Source organism: Arachis hypogaea, chromosome 12, assembly GCF_003086295.3.
Source record: "Arachis hypogaea cultivar Tifrunner chromosome 12, arahy.Tifrunner.gnm2.J5K5, whole genome shotgun sequence".
Taxonomy (NCBI): Eukaryota; Viridiplantae; Streptophyta; class Magnoliopsida; order Fabales; family Fabaceae; genus Arachis; species Arachis hypogaea.
In genome coordinates this window covers 109130754-109137063 of record NC_092047.1, presented here as the reverse complement: position 1 = coordinate 109137063, position 6310 = coordinate 109130754, and the positions used below count along the sequence as shown (strand labels likewise).

The following is a 6310-nucleotide window of genomic DNA, read 5'->3' as shown; positions in this document are numbered from 1 at the left end:
GGGATAAAAATTTACTAAGTGTTGATTTATATTTGGTTTTAGATACATTAGGCAACACTTTTAAAGTGCACCTGAAGTATGACAAATAGGCTACCTTTTAAAAGCATTCTCTTTGGTAGAAAAAGTGAACCCATAGTTCTTAAGCTAAGGTTATGTTTTATAAGTGATATTTATAATATTTAAGGAGACACTTTTCAAGTGATGTCACAAATGTGTTTCCTATTCCCCTACAAAAAGGAAACACGGAGAAAAGCGTAGCCTATTCTAGGAATAGACTACGCTTTTCAAATGTAGTTTAAAAAAAGTGTGGCTGAATGGGTATTTTTTTTATAGTGAAAGTAAACTAATAGGCTTCTAAAAAAATTAGATGAAAAATTAAAGAAAAAATAAAAGAAAATGATAGAGTATGTCTAGAAGTAATAATTTTTGGAATTGAACTGATTTGAATGAAGATGAATTGAATTGGACTAAATGTGATAATTTTGTAAATCAAATGTTAAGTTTGGACTAAATGATAATGTGAATTGGTTTGCAAATATAATCAACTTTTATGATTAGATCCAAAATTAATAAGAATGGAAGTAATTTGGGTATATGATGTTATATTTGCGTTATTTATCTTTAATTATATTACACAATCATATAGAAAAAGAGACTTTTAACTTAACTCATTTCAGATTCTAGATGTTGTAGAAAAATTTAGTGGTACAGATTAAATTTTAGAAAAAAGTGATCATAGAGTACTCCTTATGTACTCCTACTATAATTAATTATCGTCAATATTAAATTAATGAAAAAATAATCTAACAAAAATCTTGTCGAATAAAAAAAAATTCATATGACCCATTTGACAGAAACAATCGATCAACATGCTTTATAGTAATGGAGTTAGGAGCAATACCCTGAACTCTAACCGTGAAAAAAAAAAAAAAAAGTGAAATAGCAGTGAAAGTATTTCTCCCAAATAAGAGAATTAAGAAGCTTACCAATTTCAATATGAGAAGGGCTGAAAGGGTATGTTCTCATTGATGAGGCGATTAAAGGAGACTATTGATTAAGGTGCCATATGTAACCCCATTAAGCTGATACCTCATTATCATGAAATTCCAAAACTGACTTAACCGGTGATGTACAAGCTTATCATGAGTGTTGTCAAAGTTATGATATCTAATTGATAACTCATCTTAAAAACGGTTCTCTAATTATTTTATTATTAATTTGATGTTGATAGTAATTAATTATAATAAGAGTATATAAAGAGTACATAAAATTATTATAAAATATTTTTTTAATTTTTTATTTTCATTTATTTTAAAACTTTTAAATGAATGAAAATATAAAATTAAAAAAAATTTAATTAGCCTTAATACTCTTTATATACTTTTATTATAATTAATTATTATTAATATTAAACTAATAAAAAATAATCTAAATAACAAAAATCTTGCTGAATAAAGAAAAAGAATAATCCACATGACCCATTTAGCAGAAACAATCGATCAACATGTTTAGAGTAATGAAGTTAGGAGTAATATCCTTAAACTCTAACTGTGAAAAAAAAAAGTGAAACAGCCGTAAAAGTGTTTCTCTCTAATAAAATATTTAAGAAGCTTACTACTTTTAACATGAGAAGGAGATGGCGCCCATTGATGAGGCCATTGAAAGAGAAAACAGTATCATCAACATTAGGATTGAATCCAAATAAGGTGTTATCATCAAGATGAGGTAGATAAGAATAACAAAAAAATGGTGAAAATGGAAGAAGGAGAAGAGAGCAAGAAATAAGTGTTAGTGTTATTTAGATTCTTTTTTTATTTGGTTAATATTAAGGTTTAATTATTCTGTTGGTCCTTATAGTTTTGTAAAATTTTCAATTAGGTTCTTATACTTTTATTTTAATGGGTCCTTACACCAAATTTTTTTTTCAATTAGGTCCCTCTTAACAGTAATTGGTTTAATTATATAGGGACCGAATTAAAAAAAATTAGTGTAGGGACCCAAATAAAAAGAAAAAAAAAGTATAGGGACCCAATTAAAATTAAAATTTGGTAAAAGGACTCAATTAAAAAGAAAAAAAGTATAGAGACCTAATTAAAAATTTTGTAAAACTATAGAAACCATCAAAGTAATTAAACCTAATATTAATAATAATTAATTATAATGAGTGCATGAAAAATACATCAGGTTATGGAAAAACTGATAGTGCTCTGTTAGGGTTTCGGTGCGAAATTCTTTTTACGTGTGATATTATCAGTGAGTTAGGTTGGACTCTCATGGCAACGTCTGCTAACTCTACTGATCAGGAGAGGACTACAGGAGAAGAGGAAGAAGAGAGGATCGTATGGTTCGAAGATAAGGATATCAAGGAAGGTATAGAAAAATGTTCGAAAAGCTTGGTTGGAAGGATCTTCCCAGATCGTCAATTCAGCTCGGGAACTATGGAAGCAGCTCTATATGTAATTTCGGGACCACCGGAGGGTTTTAAGGTGTTGAATTGGGGGGTAATATCTTTCAGTTCTTTTTTGAAAAAGAAATTGACCTGATAAGAATCGAGAAAGGGGCACATTGGTTATTCAAAAACTATATCTTAAATGTTAAACGTTGGAAGGAAGATGTGGTTATTGCAGATGCAGAATTTGCCATAGTCCCTATGTAAACCCCGCTAAAATCGGTATATAATTAGTCAATAAATCAAATTTTCAATAGGAAAATTAAATATGCAAAACTAATATCAAAATAGGATAGAGTTCGGCAAAACGAGAATTTTGATATCACTTTCGAAAAATTTGGCCCAAAATTGAGCCGAATGGGCCGAGCCGGTTGAACCGGGCCCGCGGGCCCAACCAGCTCAGTATATAAATGAGCTAAAGCTCATTTTCTGCCTTAGAACACAACAGAAGCAGTGTAAATGCATGGAGAAGAAGAGAATGAATTCCAAAACCTAGCTTGATCTTCTTTCTTTGATAACTTTTGATCCGGAGCTCCGATTGACGAGCCGTTTGCGGCCACGCGTCGGGCTCGTTGAGTTCTTCAATTCTATTCAAATAAAACAGTAAGTAAATCGATTTTTCCTAACTCCATTTCTGCTGGTATATGAATTTCGGGTTTAAGGTTTAAGAAACTCAATTCCTTGATGATTTTCATGTTTTAGGGGTCCACTAGACTTGATTTCTTGTGGGTATTGCCCAAGGATCAGTGGGTAAAGATAAGAGATCTTAAACCCTAATGAAATTTCTGAATTTAGGAATTTGAGTATTGAGTTGTTATGTTTGGATGTGTTAATTGTGGTTTAGGTAGTGTGTATGTGAATGTTGATGCTTGTTGGAGGCTTGTTGGTGATCAAGCTTGGTTTGGGGCTGTTTGATTGAGCTTGGAGGGGCTGTAATTTTGAGTTGTGAGGCTGCCTTGGGTGAATTAAGTGATCGGCCAAGGTATGGTTTAAGTTTCGCACGTTTAATATTTACGGTGTTGTGAAAACTTAGGTTAGAGGAACCATAGAATAAGTTGGATTGTTTGTTGTATTTAATGATTAGCCTTGTAATGTTGTTAGAATAGATTTGTTAGTGAATTTATATATTAGAATTATGAGGTGTGAAAGTTATTAATGGTGTGCTCTTATATTTATTTATGATGGATTAGAATTGGTGGTTGTTAATACGGATGTAGAGTTGTATTGTGGTGGTATTGTATATGCTATAACTAATTATGTAATGATCAGAATTGCATGAGACCAAGTTTGGGCTAAACTTGGGAATATAAGGAACTAAACTGGAAAATTTGGGACCTTTTTGTTAAATATACAATTTATGGCAAATTTTTAAAGTTAGGTTGTTAAATCTGTCCAGCAGCAGAAAAGATCAAACAGGGCAGCAACTTGTTTGTCTTGCTGCGATTTCTACGAGTTGAGTTTTGGAGTAAAACTAATTTTGTTATAAAATTTGATTAACTTTCTTTATTTTTCTAAAATTTCAGAATTTTAAGAGTTGAGGATTGGGAGCTGTGAATTTTTGAATATTGGTGGTCAAAACTGAAAAGAAACAGATTTCAGCAAGCTATGCATCAACTTCCAATGCTTGTAACTCTTAGAATTAAATAGAAATTGGGTTACAACTAAGACACACTTGTTTCTGGATGAGCTAGGGGTTCTCAAATCAAAATTTAGCTTAATTGGAGTTTTGTAATAAAAGTTATTCCAATTGAAAGGTACTAAGCTTGTTGGTTTTTAAAACAGATTTTGTCTCATTTTTACTTAACTTCCAGGTAATGTAACTTTTTCATTAAAAATGGTATTAACTCAGAACTAATTGAGAAAGAAATCTGGATGAGTAAAGTTTAATTACATTAATTTTTAAAGTCATTGGATTTAACTTGGATTTTATATTGAATTTTGAATATCACATGCTGCTGCTGTTTTTCTGGTTTTATGCACTGCAGAGCAGTCACAGTTTTTCCTTTATTCCTGAGGCTAGAAAAATCCGAAAATTATGATATTTGTTTGTTAGAAAGCTTATTTCAATATGAACGCCTGGACATAAAGTTTGTGCAATTCCGAGTTCATTTGCTATATTAGAAACAGAAAAGAAAATAGAGTGTCGAGGATGTCTTAGTGATAGTCATGAGTTCGAGAAGTTAAAGTTCAATCCTCGTGTGATGTGATTGATTTAATGTTAGAGTTGGGTTGATTTTAAGAGTATTTGATATTAAGAAGGATGAGAAGAGTTTGATAAAAAGTTTGGTCAGGACCCGGAAAGGGTAATCAAGATGAATTATAAGGGAATGACGATGAAAATTGTGAAAGGGAGGTTGTTAATAAAAGAAGTTAATATGCCATGGCTTGATGAATGATTAAATAATGATTATGACTATGAAATGGCTTATGAATAATGCTATCTGAGATACGAGTTTTCTGGGTAAGAGCCGTGGCTCACCATCACGTGTTCCAGGTTGAATCTCGATACTCTGTTGACCCTACGTCGTAAGGGTGACCGGGCACGTATAAATTCCCGGGTATGGATAGCCCCCATTGAGTGATTTTATGAAATATGAATGTGAACTCTATGCATAGACTCTTGGGGATGCGCGACGGGGGACAGTCTAAGGTTTTCGGACTTGTCGGGTTGGCTGGATAACCGACAGATGGGCCCCATCAGCCATAGGACAGGCATGCATCATATGCATTTGTTTGTATTGATTGCTATGCATTTTCTGGGTATGCCTAATTGATATATATTACCCGCTATTTGTTATACTTGCTATTTGTACTATTTGATCATTACTTGTGCGTGAACTTGTTTGGTTGCTTGTTTCTGTTGCATTCTGAATGATGAAAGGATGGAGGAAACGGAGGAAATGGTTTGGTGTTAGGTTAAGCTTGAACTTGAGTAAGTTAGGCAGATTTAGAATACCTACCCCTGTTTATGGCTTCTGTTTAGTACTTAAGTTGGATAATTAAATAACGGAGTTCTAGGATTGCCTATGGCATTCTCAAGACCGTATTTCTTATGCGCGTGGCACTTTTACCATGCTGAGAACCTCCGGTTCTCATTCCATATTGTATTGTTATTTTTCAGATGCAGGTCGAGAGGCTCCTCGCTAGACGTCTGGATCTTGGGAAGCGAAGTAGTCCTTGGGTGTATTTTGGTTTTTTGGTTGTATATATGTATATATTTGTTTAGCTTACTCTCCAAGTAACTTGTGTATGTTGCTCCTCTTAGAGGTTGAGGGAGAGATAGGAGTTTATTTTGGTATTTTGGTATTTTTTGGGAATACCTATGTGTATATATATATATATATATCCTCTAGCCAGCCTTAGCTTCGCAGGCTAAGTCAGGGGCTAGTTATGCTGTTTCCTTGGCTTTCCTTTATTCTTTTGCTTAACTTTATCATGTTCCTATTAGGTTTCTTAGCACGCAAGTAATCCTTTCCTGAGCGTTGCGCTTTTTATTTTGCGATTTTTGTTTTACCCATTTTTCAAGGCTCCTAGTTAAGTATCTTTTCTCTATTATTATATATATATTACTATTTTTAGAGGTCGTAATACCTTACTATCTCAGTCTTATGACTTAAGCATAAGATTAAGTATAGTAGGGTGTTACATTATGGTATCAGAGCAGTTCGTTCCTATAGAGCCTGAGGGACGGATTGATTATGCCTCTGGGCATACTCTAGGTGTCTATACATGCTATTTAGGGTATCTAACTGATATATGAGGCATGAATGCTCATGAGCATGCATTTGGGACTTTGAAATGCTAAACTAGAGATATTGAGACTGATCACCTTGATATCACTTGTTTGGTGTGAACAGGAAC

At 33.0% G+C, this 6310-nt stretch overlaps 1 long non-coding RNA gene across 2 annotated transcripts; it reads left to right on the top strand.

Moving 5' to 3' along the window:
• The first annotated feature begins 2903 nt into the window (after positions 1–2903).
• On the top strand, positions 2904–5717 carry LOC140177365 (uncharacterized). Of its 2 annotated transcripts, none has more exons than XR_011869210.1 (3): positions 2904–3052; positions 3294–3431; positions 5571–5717. It is a non-coding gene; the product is annotated as an uncharacterized lncRNA (long non-coding RNA). The 2 variants fall into 2 exon arrangements; XR_011869211.1 differs by having other exon boundaries at positions 3152–3431.
• Positions 5718–6310: the final 593 nt, after the last annotated feature.